An 18,930-nucleotide genomic window follows, 5' to 3' on the forward strand; every position below is an offset into this window, starting at 1 on the left:
AACAAATCGCGAACTACATTTGGGAATGGGGGATAAGAGATACATGGCTATTCAAATACCAACATGGGTTTAGAACAGGATACTCGTGTGAAACGCACCTTCGGGGATTAAGCCAATATATTGGCGATACAATAGATGAAGGAAAGGATGTTGATATGGTATTCATTAATTTTTCGGCAGCTTTTGACGGAGTGTCTCATGATAGATAATTGTTTAAGTTGCAGTCGTTACCATTGGATTTGAAAGTAAAGCAATGGATAAAAAATTTTCTTACAGGCAGAATTCACAAAGTAAAAATAGGGGATACATTTTCAAAAGAGGTGAACAGTATAGCAGGAATTCCACAAGGAAGTGTTCCAGGCCCATAACTCTCCCTAATTTATGAGAACGATCTATCAAATTTACATTCCAAAAAGACTCTTTACTGGCAATTGCATTATATACACATGGGTAGAGCATGTAAATGACTGAGTAATACTACAAAATGACATCAATCGCCTTGGTGACAGGGTTACAAATTACTTCCACGAAGTGAAGCCTGAAACAATAGAATAATAATATGGACATTATGTTATGGAGTAAGCATATAAAGTTTTCAAATAAAAAGAATGCACATAAGGATATTTACAACCTCTTTGAAGAAAGAATCCCATGTAGCAGTCATTGCAAATATTTAGGTGTTTACTTAACTAGGGATCGTGGGTGGGGAGTCCAAGTAAATAATGTGACATGGAAGGCATTCAAAGTACTTCATTGGGAAATGAAAATTTTAAAAGGAAGTAGCGAAGCCACAAAAGAAAAAGCATATAAGGTACTAACTGGTTAGCCTTATCCTAGAATACTTGTCCATAGTATGGGATCCATATGAGGTGGGCCATATTAAAAAGATAGAAAAAATTCAAAGAAAGGCAGCAAGAGAGGTGCTCTGAAGGTACAAAAGAATGGAGTGTCACGAAATGTTGGATACACTGAAATGGGAGAGTTTGAAAAATATAAGAAAAAGGAGTAGGTTAGACGTGATGTATAGAATTGTTAAAAATGACGAAGCGTGAAAAGATTCACGGAAAGAGATATGAAAGCCAAACTTCAAGGGAAAAAACGACCACAGTTTAAAAATAATTATAAGAATGCAAAAAACAAATAAGAAAAATACTCTTTTTTAAACAGAACTATTGTTGAATGGAACTAGCTACTTGGAGGTTTGTTTGAGCTCTTTCCATTCAATTTTAAGTTTTAAGAATAAGTGTAAAGCAGCCACTAGGTGATAAACTTCATTAATCAATGATTATTATACCATTGTACTTATTAAAATATTGTTTGGCTGTGATGTGGACGGTGTGAGAAGTTGTATTCCAAAAGTGAATGATTGTTAATGTCGCATGATTATGAATGGTATATGAAATTGAAGAGTGCGTGATTATAGCAGGAGTGCGGCGATGGATGGAGCATTGCAGGTATGGTGTGAACCTAGCCCTTGTGTGGTGGTAAAGGTGTGGTCGGTAATCTGTTAATAGTGTTATTGCATAAAAGAACGTTTGTCTCATATCTTTTCTTCTTGTGTATATACGTATGAGCATTGTAAGAGTGGCCATTGACCAGACTTGACCGTTGCCACCAGGACAATTGCCTCATTGCAACAAGATTTATATAATAATAGATATTTACCCTATGCAACATTAGAGTTTAGTAATAATGACTCATGTCACAGAGGAAAGGCTTGAGAATATGGGATTGGTCACATTATCCAGTGCACACAAAATAACGGTCACTTATAACGACTAGTTCAAGAAAAGCTGACAAAATCATTGCACTTTCGCCAATGAAAAACCAAATTACTTTATCAAATAAGAAGGCCATTAGTAAAATACAATCATGACAAAGGAGACTGGCAACTTGAAGAAAAAATTTTAAGTGACTAACTTGACTTAAGTCAAGTTGTACTTGCTTTGAGGCCTCCTCACCATGGTTTAAACATCTATAAAAAACTAAACCGAATTTATCCACATTTAATTCATACTTTTCCTATGCAGTCGAAAAAACCTGTAATGGAAAGTCTGCTGCTTCAATTTTTTTTGTGGCATTAGGTTTAAAAATACTTCTCCCACTGTGCAACCATATCAATGAAATGAACAACGAGGAAAAGCTACATTTGGACCAAAAAATGCATTTCCATCTGCAGAGACAAAATACTATGCAATTGAATATTTCTTCCATGATTTACTTGTGGAGTCCATTTTGACTTTTGTTTTTGGTTGATTTTGATTCATATGTTAGGTGAAAATTTTCCATATTAATTTTCACGGGCTCACCAAACACAAACCGAAAGCTTCAGGATGGTTTGTTGAATATAAATGTTCTAAGATTTTAGGTAAGATAAGCTATTGTTTCAACTCACTGATTCGGGAGCTGTGTTAATACACACTAAAAATAATTTCTAAGGTCTCCTAATGAGAGAACCCTACAAAACTACTTTTCATAGAATAATTTTTGAGTTTTGAAAGAGTGGGACGTTAAAAATCATTTATTCCTCTTCAATTGTATCCAGAAATGCTCTCTTATCAAAATCAAAGTAAAAGATCATATTATAATATGGAACAATTGAGGGTATTTGCGAGATTTCGTCTGAAATTATTATCACAATTTGAGATCTTACATGCTGTACGCCAATGGCTTTGTGCCAATCATATGCCAGCGGTTGGTACTGACCATTTTCGAAGTAATGTAACATTGTGAGTATCACGTGATTAAGACAGCAAAAGTGAGAATCGAACATCCCGCCCAGCGCACTGCCGTGCACACAAACAGGGCGACATAAGAGGCGAAAGTGGGACTGAGAAAGGTGTGCGTGACCTTGATCGGACTATTTTCTCGACGCGGACTGGAATGTGCGATTAACCAGCTCCGACTCTCTCCCGTCCGCCCACACACTCCTTCCTTCCCATGCCCTCACCGCTCCACTCTGACTCGACTTGTCAGCCGGTTGTTACTGTCGTCACGGGCGGCCAACCCTTTATGTACATATACCCAGAACGCGCTCGACCTTCAGCTCTTCCCGGGAGACGAGCGGCAAACCTCGCCGTCACTCGGTAGTGCCCAACGCCCGTGAAGCCGGGGCGAGGAGGGAATAAGGTCGTAAGAGCGGTTTCCTTTTGCACGAGTACGTGGCTCCATCGCAGAGCATCACGGGAGAGGAGATCGAAGGCTGTCGAAGTAATGGTTCGCGGTAAGGACTGTATGCAACTGTTGGTCCTTATTTCTTCGAAGAATGTCCCCAATTTTCATACATATATGTAAATAGCGAAATAATTTTTCCACAAATGTAAAGAAGCGTATTTCGCAATTACAACACGCAGGCATATTTATGTATTACGTCTAATTTTTCGGCATAATAATACACAAATAATGGAAATATACTTTCTATTTTCTCCAAGATATACAGTAATCCCAACAAAAGAAATTATTTCACGATTCTATCACGGCATATTATGATCAATTTCAGTTATAACTGACAAAATGCATGAAGATGTGACTATGAAATGTTATACCTACTAAAAAATTCGTACCATGTAAAGTCAACATTATAATTTTACGATTATTTCGATTGAAAACATACATCACTAAGTGTTAAGTCTCGAGAATTACGATAATTATTTATTCCCACTTCCGATGAAATAACGGTATACCACTCAGTACTCACACGCTTGTCAATCCGAAGGTTGACTCACATTGTTCAATGACTCACAACGGCGTGAGAAATTCACATATCCTGCCTTCCTCGGAGGATATAGTACCTGAAAATAGAAATATCAAAATCATTAATCAACTATCACAATATTAATTTAACCATGATTTCTGGCTCGAATAGGCATGCCACATCGAAATTAGTAATATCCAGGTTTCATTGGAACTGGAATTTTTGGGAGAGAATTGTGCACAACTCGAATATTAGTATTGACCAACTTTTACTATTGCACTGAATATATATTGCGCATAACTTAAAATAAGTAAAGGGATTGACAATGAGTCCTACGCGTAACCAAATACTTCGACATTGATAAACTTCCTAATTTTACCGCTTACGCCACCGTCATGCCAGATGACTTGGGAGCACCTTGAAAAACAACGAATAAGTTATGAACATAATAGAATGAAAAATAGTACGAAAGGTCTGCTGACAGAGGGGGAGGTGTAAGTTCGTCGGTCCAATTAAGAGGAAAGCAAGACGAATAATGCTTACAAAGCAGAAGAGAGAGAAAAGACCCCTCGCCGTAAAAATGACTCGCTGAGAATATGGATGTTGCACAACATCAATTGGAGAGAGGAAACAGGCAGGCTAGACATGTGCGAGGCGAGATGAAAAGATATCGGGGAGTATTGGAGCGATTGTTGAAGAGTAATATACAGCGTGGGAGAGTCAACGTGGGATGGGCCGAGTATTAAAACGAAACTGGGGAGGAGGGTGGTGAACCTGGAACAAGAGAAGACTTAGAAGAAATGACTATTATTAGTAGAAAATATAGTAATTGAGAATATTAATAGTAGAAAAGCAGACCAGGTTAATCTTGCGGTAGTCTAGGTATACTTATCGACAAGCAGTCCTTGGGGGAGAGAAGTACATAGTGGATATGATCATTTACAAATTATCACCAGGTTTTATCATGGTTCTACTTAGCTAATTTAGGAACAGTGCCATCAACTCACAAAGCTTCCGGGGGCGAATGCAGATCCAGATCAAAATTTAGTTGCTGTGAAATGCAATTTAAAAGGAATAGGAGTAGGCAAGCCCCAAAGTGGAATCTTTTAGGTTTAACAGGAATAACAGGTGAATTACCAACAAAAACTTAATGTCTAAATGAGTGCATGGAAATGAAAACGGACCGGGCAATTGAGTGGATCTTAAAACTGAGTGGAAGGGGCAGCAAGGGAAACAGTAGGAATGAAAATCACAGACACAAGTCATGGGAGAGATGATTAAAAAGTTGGATGAAAGAAGAAAATAGAATAATTCTATCATGTAAAGTGGAGAAGAATGTACAGAACTCCATGGTAAACTTCCAAAAGAAACTTATAGGGACAAAGAAATGTGATGAAAATATGTGCAAGGATTTTGACAAATTTCCAATGCAGGGGACATATTACACCTGCAGAGCGATGAGATAGGGAAGCTATTGATAGAGGCAGAAAAAACTCACGGTAGATGGAAAGAATACATAGACCTTTATTATAATTATAAAAGGCCAGCCAATTCACTAATATGATGTGGCATAGACAAGGATAGCTTTGGCCTTGGAATACCAGATAGCAAGATAGAAAAAGCATTTAGTGAGATCCAGCAAGGGCATATAGATAATATGCCAACCTAATAATAGTTAATGGAAAAATAAAAAACGGGGATTGTTGAACTTATATGCAGTATTTAAGAGGAAGGAATTTGGCCACCAGATTTCCTTTGGTAAATTTTGATCCTCATCCTTAAAAGGTGTGAATCTACTGTATGTTAGGACAACTGGACAGTAAGTATAATTTCTCATTAAGCAAAGATAATTCAAAATTTCATTAATAGGCAGTGAAAAAAGAGCAAAAACCACCTATATAAAGATAAGTTTGGGTTCAGAAGGGAGAGTTGAATGCATGGTGCCATTGCAGTGATGAGAACATAAGTAGAAAGGAACAGTGAATATAATCATGATGTTTTAATGTGTTTTTTGGATATTGAAAGAGAATTTAACTCTACAGAGTGGCAAAATTTAATTGAAATATTTTGGAATATGAGAGTACATTGGAGAGATAGGCGACTTATTTGAAACTTTAAAAAAAATTAGATGGTATATGGTTAGGGTAGAGGAGGGATTAGCAAGGAAGTAAGACAGTGCCTGTTATATCCAGTAATTTTCAACATGTATGCTTAGGAAATGTTAATGGTAGAATGGGAGGGTTTCTGTGAGGAAAATTGATGGGAGAGATGATGTCAGATTTGCATATGATCAAGCAATGAGTCAGACGGGACAAAATGGGTACACAATACACGAAAGTGAAGGAACTGTCTGGATTTGAGAAATGAAAGTCAATGTATACCATTAGTGAAGCAACTGATAAAATATTGATCAGAGCAAAAGAATATTGATGGAATTGAGCTCTTATGGCTAGTAGTATTGAATAAATGAAAAGCTGCAATAGCCATAAATATGTTTACGGCTATTGGAGTTTTTCATTTATTCAAGAGCAAAAGAAGTTCTGAAATAATGGGAAGAATACATAGAAATATGATAAGGTAAAAATAATATGCCAAGGAGTTTGGATGTAGAAAGGGAATATGGCATTGAATAGGATAGCTTGGGACCATGAATACTCAATAACAGTAATAACTTTATTGTTATGTTGGTCAGATACGTGACACAGGACTTGGTCAGTAGAGTAAGGAAAAGAAATAGAATAATGCACACGACATTACTACACAGAATACAATATCACACATAAATGTATAATTCTAATTACAATTTGTCAACCAAGTATTCATATATACTGTAATGGCACTTGCAATAAAACTTGACTTCATTTTAAGATGAAAAGGGCATCATAGGAAATTAAATCGAAGAAGTCTGTGAGAATGGGTAATATCCATTCATAACTACTAAATAATTTAGGAAAATGGAGAAAAGAATTTTTATGAGTCTATTAGTTTCATTTCTGAGAGAATAAATTAGCTGGAAGACGGCAGGATCGAAATTGGTACTCATCCATGTGTAAGAAGTTTCATTTCATACACAGCGAAGGTGGCAAATAAGATCATTGAGAAAAAACCATCGGGTACTTAGGAAAGTCAGTTTGGATTTCTATAAGCAGGATATGACGCCATAGTAAAAACATCACTAATAGAAATTAGCGAAGTGCATAACCAGGATATATCGTATGCTTTGATGATTCAGTGAGCTTGCTCAAAATATACAGATTTCATTTCATCAAATTAATCGAGTCCATAAAGTTACTCAAAAAAACAGTTCTTGTATGATAGTACGTGGTTTAAGGATATTTTGTTTAATATTAGTTAAGGATTAAGGGGACAGTAGTGCGCAATGGCACGGTCCATCAAAACCCTACCCTAAACTAATAGAATACTGCTAATAATAAATTAAATTTCAATTAATTTGAATGAGTAAAGTTACAATGGAAGCACTCACCCGCCGTATACAAACCAATTGCATCGAATGAAGAGGATAAATTTAACTGCTACCGACACAAAACTCAATGCAAACGGTCATGTAATGGATACTAATAAAAATCTCTCCGAAAGATAATGACAATGGTCACAACATATTTAACTCCTCTAAATGGCCTGGGCATGTAACTCGTTTCTGGGGAGAAGTATACGTCTAGAAGAATCTGAACTGACTTTGTAGCTTATGCTTGAGGCCATTGGTACGATGAGGACTAATGACATTAGAATGTCATTAAATAATTTAAACACCAGAATTTAAATTATTTATTACGCCAAATAAAGTGCAATTATCTAGTTCAATGGTTAAACGATCACACACACACCTTTTCCAAATACAATATTCGATTTACATGCCATCCAATCCAAACTAATGATGAACATTCGTCAAATCCATTAAATAAATTATTTTAAACATTTTATTTCATTCAATTTCTACCTCCAGTATATAGCATTTTCACTGCGTCGCAGAGGCGATTAGAGACTGCGAGCAGGTATTAAATATCGCAAATACGTTTAAAATAGTTGGACAATGAACAAATTTCCTAAATGTTCTACTCAGCTTTAAAGGCCCCCCAGGCGAACTAATTGCGCTAATAACCCAGATGCGCTTTAACAACATAGGCGACCATGTTGAATTTCAGTGAAACAAATTTTAATCAACATATTACAACCGCCTAGGACAGCTCAGTCAATATGCTTTTGATGCTTCGTAAGATTTCCTCGGAAAGGAAAATTACTGCATTTAAATAGACTTTTTGTGAACACTCACTAGGTAGCAAATAATAGTGATATAGCAAAAGTGGCTTGTTTGTCCTCCAAATTTAAAAAAAACAAACGAGTTTTTCCTTTGCCAATAGATGATGTTTTAAACAAACAATCACACTAAAACTGCATTTTAAAAAAGTGGATAACAGGGGGCCGGAATCCCAATTGCGAATAATAATCAATATCTATCCCTGTTTAAATGTTACCTGATGGTTACGAGGTGATGATATAAAGATGAGAATGCTTCCTTACTAGAGTATCGCGTTCAGAATGAATCGTTCAAATGAACGATTCATCGACAGGTTCGTTCAAAGGTTCTATACGAGTGGAAAGAATGAGAATAACTAGATATTCGTGAGAACAATAGTTTAAGACCCGCGGTATTCTCAAAGTGAGTGATTTGTGAAGAATGATCGAGGGAAGGGAGAGCGGGACAAGTAAGAAAAGAACAATTAGAATTATTGGGAATCTGTACTGTACTTATAAGTACCATTATAATGTTTTGATTGAAAAAAAATGTCTTCACTTTCATGATCGTAATGCCTCGGAGAAGTCTCCTCAATATAAGCACTTCAAACTACAATAATTAAAAGTCCATCATACCGCGAAGCATCAACTTCAGATTATTTATCCTTTACAACCGACTTCTCCCGGAATTTTACCCTACCGATAACTAGGATCTTGAGTAAATTTATTACCTCTACTACTAGGTGTTGGAGGCCAGGAAATGAAGCTTTTGTGATGAGAGATGTACCCAGGTGATGAAAGCATTAATCTTATGGATTTCAAAACATGAAACCGTAACAACGAAGCATTGTTCAACAAATAAGAATAGTTACGAATGAAATGCTCCACATTTGAATTTTTATTGTATTCTAAAATGAATTTCTAAACTTCTCATTTGCTCATAAGACAAACATTGAATTTATTTTATTAGAAATATTTCGCCAGTTACACGAATGTGTCATATTACTTGTACTTGTGCATTTAATTGTAAATATTGCGATCCATAATACCATTTCATTTGTAAAATGTTCTTTCGTAGTGAAAAGAAATAACTGGCTGTTCACATCCTGCCTTAGGCTTGAAGTTTCATTCTCAGTACGGGCAGCTGCTACATTTCCAACTACATTGCTTTTCCAGTTATATTACTTTTTGCCCTATCAAGGGGAGCAACATTATCAAAACCCAATATCGTAAATATTGGGTCGAGGGTCTCTGCCAATAGAATTTTATCTTCAACGCCCAAGAAGCTCTTTTGCATTTCGTTGAAAATTTTTGACCAGGTTTTCGTCACCTGTTCCACCACTCATCCTTCAAAAAGTGTTTGTAAATATTTTTGATTCCCTGGCCAAATGGTACAAGTTTTGATGGCACCAATTGCTGCTCAGAGCTAATTTCATTTGCAATTTCATATGAAGGCAGTAAAATGTGTCGCTGTTTTTTCATTGCATCAATATGCCCTTGGGTGAAGATAATGTTTGTATCAAAGAGTGCAATAGCTGAAAACACGTTCTTTGTTTTCCCTGACAGACTTGAACATAATGGGTTTAGAATTTCATCCAGTAGGCATCTCCTTTTTCAGTGTATGACAATTCTTTTCGGATTGTAAAAATTAATTTAGCATTGGCTGATGAGCTTCTTAAAAAATCTACATTTCTTACTCTATTTTGAAGTTCTTAAGCCTCATTCATTGGATTTTGAACAGTTAAATTTTATGTAAGGGCAAAATAAGGAATGTAATTTCTTCAAATACTCATAGCAACTGACAAAATATTTAGTGTGCAATCTGAAATCATTGCCCCAGCTTCACCATTTAGCCCCCAGTGTTTGATTATTTTGAGAATCTCTTTTGAAATTGTTTGCTGTAAGTTTATATTTGAAGCTCACACAGACTATGGTGGACTAATTTTCCATCAGGAAGAGAAGTGTTCATTATTACCCGTGTTTTTAATGTATATGAGGAAAAAATGGTTAATACATATGGCAAAGACATAAGAAGAACTGCAGATAGAAATAAAAGTTGGTGGGGAATTCATAAAATCATTTAGGTTGATGAATAATCTAGTTTCAATTTTTCAGTCCACCAGTATGGCACGAGAATAAATGTAAACGAAACAAAGGTTATGCAGTTTTTGAGTAAAAGAGAGACTAATTAAATATTAGAATAGAATTTCATATACTAGAGCAAGTGGAACAGTTTTTATACCTTGGTAGTATTCTGGACCAAAATTGTCCGCGTTGTTGGGATATTAGAAGAAGATTTGCTTGAGGCATCTGAGCTTTCATGAGGAGGAGGGAACTGAAGATGGTTGTTGTAGATTGATAGAGAGGAGAACATGAGGGAAATGAGGAAGGGGAAGGAATAGGATAGGGATGTTGGATGGAATGAAAGGAGGAAGAAAGTATCAAAATTGAAGAAGGGGTTATTGTAGTGTGGGATGTCAGGTGTGTTTTGTTAGGACAGGCAAATGAATTATCATTGTACTGTTGTATAACCTGTCTACCTCCAAAACCTACCTTAAATGGTAGATTACTAATGAGTATATGTATATATAATTATATATATAATAATAATACCTCATTGAATCATTGGCTGGTATTGATTCATCCTGACGATAAACTGATTTAGTGTAGTCTGGGTGTGAGTTATAGTTCCAAAGGGATTGGGATGAGGAATCTTTGGAACTGAGTTTGTCAGTGATGTCCTTGGGAGTCGTCTGTATTTGATGCTTTTTCAACACACTCATTGATGCTGTGGTGAGCCCTTCTTGGTGTATCATCAAAACTTCTTGAGAGCTGCTTCATTTCAATAAAAAACCATAAACACAGTGATCAACCCAAAGGTCGGTTTGGTAGGTGATGGTAGAGTTCATCCAGTACTAAGCCCGATAGCGTGTGAAATTCACACATCAGGGTAGGGGGGCCAGTTCCTTTCCCTGTGCCGGTTATGGTTTCCCGGAAAGATCTGGTACCCAAAAAATCACAAAGCTTGGGTGGAGCTGCAGGTGCCCAGAAACTTGCTCGGGAATCGAACCCGGAACCCTCCGGTCAGTAGTCCAACGCTCTACCCCCTGGACTACGGCGACCCACCTTCATTTCAAATTGTTGATATAAATTCGACATACCGCCAGGTTTAAATTAGTACTTCTCCATGCAAAAGTGGCATTCTGCAAGGCCATTACATATTTGTTAGTGGTAGTGGCAAATTTCACTCCTATTTGTCTTATGGTCTATATTCTCCATAAATTCTTGTTTTAAACTGATGCATAAATTACTTATCCTGTGAATTTTAAAAGATTATCAGGATATAAAGCATGTTCAATTTGGTATGGTATTTTTTCTGGAAAGGTAATTTGGAGTTTGTTCCATTTACATAATTTAAAAAGTTATGGAAAATTAGTATCACGATTGTGGGGCCAAACCAAGGGCAAAGCTGTTTTTTTGTGTATTCAGAGTTGAAAGTGTTATCCATCAGACCAAGAGAAAGATATTTGCCATTGGATTAGATATCAAGGGTTTTATCGTAACCAATTCTTAAAAATCACTCTAAGGAATTTAGATAATTTCGTTTCCCTTCTTCATTTTTTTTAAATAATAAGCACACATTGGTGCACTAGAAAGTAAATATTGCATTGGGATAAGTTTGCTGTGTTTATAACATTTTGAAAGAGGTGAGTAACAAAAATTAAACCAATTTAATGTGAGAATTATGTCAAAATAATTTAAATTACCTGAAGCATATTTTCCTCCTTCTCTTAGACTTATTCTATTCTTGTAATGAGTTCCTATTATGAATCCTTCTCTGCCATATGTCTCTACTTACAGTTTCCTCGCTTCTTCATCCCCTCTGCCTGAAGACCCCTGCCTTCTAGTCCTTATATCTTAACTTTGATATTCTTCATTCTTCTAATCGTGATCAAACCATCTTAAAGTTAGCCTTCTTTCCAGTACTTTTTTGTCGATAAGTTTCACCATGATTGCAACTCCAAAGCAGCCATTCCTCAGCTTTGTCACCCTTTGTTCCCCCTCACATCCATCTCACTGTTCTTATTTTAGTCCCTTACATATCCTTCCTCTGGGTCCTTAAAATTAGCTATGTCTCTAGTAGGAGTAACACCGGTCTTACCATGAATTGGTTCATTCATCGTTTTAATTTAGATTTCTGGGTAGGGTATGAGAAACATGATTTTTAGATGGGATAAGACAGAATTTTGAAGTAATAAATATCCCTTGAACTTAATTGTCCTCATCTGCTACAAGGTTTTTATGAAAAGTATCAGCAACAATTTTCTCCTGACATGTGCATGAATTGCTGAATTTACAACATCAGTTAAGTGTATGCATGATCACAGATCATATTGGCATTGATAATATGACTGTGCACGCCATAATCACTGAAAATTTGGCGATGCAAAAGATCCTTGCTTAACTTGCCCTGAAGATCTTGACGGACAACCAAAAGAAAAGTTGAGTGTCTGCTTGCGAAGACCTCCTGCAATGCATTAAAGAAGACCTCCGACCCCCTTACAGTCCCAACTTGGCATCAGCAGACTATTTCCTATTCCCAAAAGTGAAATCCTCCCTCAAAGGACGGGAGTCGTGGAAAAGCTGCTGGCAAAAGTGTGTTGACACTTAGGGGATGTACTTTGAAGAATTTTGGGACATTGTAGCTTTTTCTGAAATAAATCTATTTATCCAATACTTCTTACAAAAACCATATATTTCTCTGTTCTTTCCAATCATTGTTCCGATGTTAAGTGTCCCTTTCATATATTGCACATGCTTCCCCTTTTTTCTTTTCCTCAACCAACATTTACAGCCAAACCCATTCTTGTTCAAGTAATGCTAGTTCATTACCAGCGAATTGACTTAGGTACAGACTCAAGCCATTTTCATTTCTCCATTTTCAATTATTCCATCAGATTTTGCCGGATTTCTTATATAACCAGATTTTTTTTGGCTCTTCTTGAAACCAACTGTCAGCGTTAATTAGGGCTTGGAACTGGCACCAATTTGGTCTGTCTTTATTACCTAGTAAGTAAAATTACCTGGGGAATATAGTTGAACTATCAAAAGAAAGAAGGATAGAGCTTTGGAAATAATGTGGAATGGATGTGGAAAGGAATTTTATTGAGTGAAAAAATTAATGAAAGTATCAAAGGAGACTGGAATAGACTAGTGTAGACTGCTCAACTGTAAGTTCTGAGTAGAGTGCTCATGTTAATTCAAAATAAATGTATGAAATGGGCTCCACGAGTGCGTAAGTGTTAAGGGATAAGAATCAGGGCAGGTTGGAATTGGCAGTGGAGTAGGACAGAGATGTCCGATATCACCAGTCCTATTTAATTTTGTGAGAGATGGACTCAAAATTTGAAGAATAAAACTTCTCAAAGGAATTACATAATTTTGAATTTGTTTTGATTTTGTGGTAAAGTAAAGGAAGGAGCATGGAGAGCAATTAAGTATACAAGGGGCAGTCAAATGAAAACAAACTCCAGCTATAAAAAACAGTCTGCACACCAACAAGAACATAGCCCAACAACTGTGTGCACCTATGAGTTTTCATTATGCAGTTTTCCTACCACAGCAATGGCAGTATCAATACGTAAAAAGCTAGCTATTAGTGGACTGTATTTTATGACAGTGTTTGGTTTTCTTTGGCTGCCCCTAGTATTATGGATTCACCCAAATCTTCTGTAAGTATATACCAACAATAGATGCCTCTAAACTAGAAGATGTGCCATTTAGAACCACAGACTAAGAAATCCAGGAATCATTAGGGATTTCTCTCATACTGGGAGAAGTCTAGTTATTTTCAGGAACCTGCTGTTTCATAATAGGATAATTTCCAATGTTTAGTCTCTGCATCCTTCTGAATGATCTCATTCACATTAATGAGTTAATATAGATATTTGTTATTTTCCTGAATTTTGTGAAATATATATATCAATGATCAAAAATATTTACTTTTAAACTATTTTTTTGTGACCAGCTTTCATGACAAATTTTGGAGAGTATGAAAATTTTATCTGTTCCAACAACATGCTACTTTTACCTGAAGTCCTAACCTGTGAATACCAAAAAGGGTAAAAAACCATACCTTGCATGATGTTTTTTACCTAGGTATTTTGGTCTTCTTAAGCTGTATAAAACAGCATTCTAATTTGACTTGTTGCATCGTAATGCATTTTAGTGGATGACTCTTTCAAAAAGTTTGTGTTATGGCATCTCCTGCAGTTTCTTTGAATTTAGACTTGTTTTGTCAAATGTTTTGGCATCAAATCACTTAGTGGCACACAGGGAAAATATGTTTATTACTATATGATTTACCTTACTCAGACATTATTCAAAATTTTCCCTGAAATGTGGGATTAAGAACTCAATCGAACTTACGAAATTGCTGTCAACAGAATTGCTCCCCCCAAAGTTCATCATGGTTTCTTTTGATGTCAGCAACCTTTTTCCTTATTTAATGCCCTCTACCTTGCTGAAGTCTTCCTGACAAGAGCTGGAGCACAAGTCCCAGTGATCAGTGAAACTTGTTCCTAATTGAATGCGTTGCACCGGAAGTTTCAGGTTTCAATAGAAAAATTCACTAGTAAATCAACATCCTGACAATGGGATCCACACTTTCTCTGCTCTCAGCAATATGAATCATCCCCAAGAAAAATTTCTTTTCATTGAAACACCATCTTTTGAAAAATATTCACTGGTACAGATATATTAATAATAATAATACTTAATTCATCTTGAAAAATGGTTCAACCATATTAAATATCACCATTATAAATATTATTTAATAAATAAACATAAGTTTTTAAATGTGATGAAGATTGTCACAAAAGAATCCATACAATGAGTAAAGTGGGTGAGCAAGTAACCAGGTATATACCTTATTTCTTGAAACTCTGGATACAGTCTGATTTCAACTGTATAGGCAGATAGTTATACAGTCGTATGTTCACATTATGAAATGTGTTTTAAGTTGATGAAAATCTGCAATAAGTAGTATTTAGATTTGATTTTCCTCTTGTGGTGTAGAAATGGATGTTAGATCTTAATTGATAAGTTTCTAAATTAACTGTTACATGAATCAGAGCCTTTAGATTCATAAACCAAATGGAGTCATGATTCCATACCTAATAAAAAAAGGTTTGCAGAAATCACGTGGTGGCAAGAGAGCAAATAGCTCTCTTTTGCAGTAGCATAATTTGTTTAACATGTGGGGAATGACCCTATAACTCGACACCATAATTCAAATGACATTGAAAGAAGACATAGTAAAGTGTAAAACGATACTCATTTGAAATAAGAAAGTCGAGCTTTCTTAACATACAAGATATATGACTGAGTAAAGCTGTTGGTTTAAAAAGCTTTACTCAGTTTATTATAGAACTGACTGATGTGGTGTCCCAGTTAAGTTTTGTATCAATATAAATTCCTAGTATTTTAGCCGTTTCAATATTAGTTATTTTTGATTTAAGACTACATGCAATATGCTGAGTTTTGTTAGCATTTAAATATAAATGGTTAATATCAAACCATTCCTTAGCCTGTCTTTGGGTTAGATTGTACCTTTGCATCTTCTAGATGTTGACATTTTAGTGTCATCAGCATATAAAACAGATATAGGTGTCATATTACTGGGCAAATCATTAATCATGATGATGAAAAGTACTGTACTGGGCCAAGCAGAGAGTCCTGTGGTACACCACATTTTACTTTAAGAGCTGCAGATCGACAGCCATCAAGTTCAACCAATTGGTGGCGATCATCCAAATATGACTTCATTAGTTTCAGTGCAAGTCCCTTAACACCATAATATTCTAGTTTTGTTAGTAATATTGAATGATTAACACAGTTTGAACCCTTACTACTTAGGGTAACAGAGACTGATTCCTTCTCTTCAAATGCATTAATGACATAATTAACCATGGACTTTACTGCCAAAATTGTAGATTTCCCAGATCAAAAGCCATACTGTGATTTGGAAAACAGATTATTTGACTAAAAAAAATCACATATTTGATCTTTCATTATAGCTTCAAAAACGTTACCAAAAATGGGGACTATGGAAATGGGGTGGTAGTTAGTTAAATCATCTTTATCACCTTTCTTACAGACAGTTACTGTTTTGGAATATTTTTGAGTTATTGGAAAATCTCCTGTCTCTAAACATAAGCTGACTAACATAGCTAATGGTTCTGCAATGAACACAATAATGTCCTTCATTAGGGAATTGGACAGACCATAAATATCCTTACTGTTGGATTTTGAAAATTTTTTAACAGTCGATATAATATCAAATGGAGTAACAAAATCCCATTTAAAATTTAAATTATTTGGAGGAAGATTTTGCAGCATATTGCTAATATTGGCAGGATCAATGTTTCGAGAGAACAAATTGTCTTCAACAGCTTTTGAGGAAAGATTATTTACAGCATCTGTGGTAAGAGGAAGATTTTCTTTTGCATTACCATGACCAACTTCTTGATTGATTATTTTCCATGCTGCCTTTTGTTTATTTTTTGTATTCAATATAAAATCCTTTTAAGTTTTATTTTTTGCACACATAATTGAGTTATAATAATCTCTTTTGAATTTCAAGTAAGCCTCTTTTCATGTAGGCTTCCACTGGTTTTACAAGAGTGGTAGTGACTAAGTAAATCATTTCTAAGAGCTAATAACTCCCCAGTATACCAGAGATTATTTTTAGTTTTAGTGGGCATAGAGTTTAGTATTTTTTTAGGAAAGCAATGTTCAAAAATGTCTTGGAAATTACCTAAAAAACTTGAAAAACAAGTTTCCTCTATATAGTCTGTGCAAATACCATGCCAATTGATACAAGATAGAAGCAGTTTGAAAATCTCTAAACCTTCTATTGTTATGGGCCTCATGATTATGGTTTGACCTCTATTTGAGAATATCTTTGGAGTTATTTGAGTCTTAAAAGTTAAGCTTATACCTTGCTGGTCAAATAGGAGATAGTCAATGACACTTATACTATACAGTTCAGGACCAAAATTAGTAATTACATTATCTAGGCAGGCAGAAAATCGAGTGGGAGGTTTGTCTGCCCAGTATAAAGTATATGAAAGTAAAAGATTTTCAAGGACCTGACAATTACTAGTTTTTAGTGTTATATAAATGTTATATTGATGATATGTTTTGTATATGGGCAGGCTTAGCTAGGAAATTGGAGTTTCAAATCTGTGCTTGATTTAACTGATAAAAAACAAAATTCACCAGTAAATTAGAAACAGATGGACCCATCAAATTCTTAGATATAAAAATAATTATTACAGACAATAATATTGAATTCTCAGTTTTTAGAAAAAAGTCACACACTGATCATGTATTTCACTCCATCTCCCATCACTTTACATGGAAATTGTTTGCTTTCCACTCCATGCTTCAGAGATTAAATAGCATTCCAATGTCAGATATAAACAAACAAAAGGGGCTTCCCATAATCAAACAAATTGCAACAACAATGGCTAGCAGAAAAACTTATTGGCACTCTGAAAGGAGGGAAAAGTCTCTAAAGTCAAAAGTAGCCATTTATAACAACTGTCATTCTGTGGGCAATAAATCAGTGGAAGCTGTTTCCCTTAATAGGCAACATTTCCCTAAAAGTTTAGCAGTTAACCCAAGGTTATAAGAGCCGCATTTTATAACAAATCGAAATTAGGCAACCTTTGCAGCCACACTGAGGACCAAGTAAACTTTCTTTAAAAAAGTGGAGCACACAAATTACACTGTACATTTTGTCAAGCAGTACACTTTGGACAAATCGGGAGTAATTATGAATCTAGGTTGAAAGAACACAAGGCAGGTATCATGTACATAAATCACTCTTTTTCTTTGCAAGGCATCTCATCTGTAGAACTCAACGACATCAGTGATTTCATGCAAAATATTTTACAAGGTGTGTCCCATAAGTAGTTTGACTTATTTTTCCGAGGATAGACTGATGGGTGGTGGTTTCTTTAGCTGGGTTCAAGGGAGTCTCAGGAAAGGCTGGAGTCTGGTGGCAGTTGGCTCCCAGTCTTTGTGGAGCGTGAATCATTCATTTGAAAAATCTCTATAATGTGACCTTGTTATGCTCCTCGAACTGGTTTCATCATGAACAGCGCTACGCCATCAAATTTTGCGTGAAACTGAGCCAAGCCTGGAAAGAGACTCATGACATACTCAAGGCAGCTTTTGGTGATAATGCCATGGTTAGATTGGGTGTGTTTGAGTGGCACAAGTTGTTATGGGAGAGTAGAGAAGACATTGAAAACGCCGAACATTCAGGATGCCCTTTGACCTCAAAAAGTGACGAAAATCTTCCAAGAGCGAAGTTTTAATTGGACAGGGATTGCAGAGTAAGTGTTCACATGGTTTCTGATGAACTTGGCATCCCTAAGAGTGATGTGCATGGACTCATGATGGAGAACAAGGGCATGAGAAAGGTGTGTCAAAGTTGGTGCCATGAGTGTTATCAGACAAACAAAAGGAAACTCACGTGCGGATCTGCCAAGAGCTTCTCGACCATGTGAGTGAGGATCCAAATTTTTTAGACAATGCCCCACCAGACTTCTTCCTCTTCCCCCCGCCTCAAATTCGTGATGAAAGAACTTCACTACGGCTTGGTGGAAGTATTACAACAGGTGATGAGGGAGCTTAGCGGCATTCCGGGTGCCACCTTCCAGAAGGTGCAAGAGACATGGAAAACCCACTGGCAGTGGACGCACAAGAGTGCTACTTCGAAGACTTTGGAATGAATGTATCAATTCTGGCCAGAATTTTTTTTAATCAACTCAGTCCTACTACTTTTTGGACAGGCCTTGTGCATTGAGAAAGAAAAGAACCTTGACTGGATGCCTTTGAGATATTAAAATGTTTTCAACAAATGGACCCCGAAGAATGTACATTTCTTGGTAAATGAGTAGTTGCTCCCA

At 36.0% G+C, this 18,930-nt stretch overlaps 1 protein-coding gene across 3 annotated transcripts in view; it reads right to left on the reverse strand.

Annotated features, from left to right (window-relative positions):
* The window catches only part of LOC139690459 (death-associated inhibitor of apoptosis 1-like), a 28,040-nt gene extending 19,790 nt beyond the window's left edge, over window positions 1–8,250 (reverse strand). The window contains exons 1-2 of one of the 3 annotated variants that reach the window (XM_071587917.1): window positions 8,188–8,250; window positions 3,698–3,791 (exon numbers count right to left, since the gene is read on the reverse strand). The gene's annotated coding sequence lies outside the window, so the exon portion shown is untranslated. Of the gene's footprint in view, window positions 1–3,697; window positions 3,946–7,178; window positions 7,255–8,187 lie in introns of those variants that run through there. The other 2 variants (XM_071587931.1, XM_071587924.1) reach the window with 2 other exon arrangements.
* Window positions 8,251–18,930: the final 10,680 nt, after the last annotated feature.

This window comes from Hetaerina americana, unplaced genomic scaffold (genome assembly GCF_022747635.1).
Source record: "Hetaerina americana unplaced genomic scaffold, ioHetAmer1.1.p SCAF_1, whole genome shotgun sequence".
Lineage (NCBI taxonomy): Eukaryota > Metazoa > Arthropoda > Insecta > Odonata > Calopterygidae > Hetaerina > Hetaerina americana.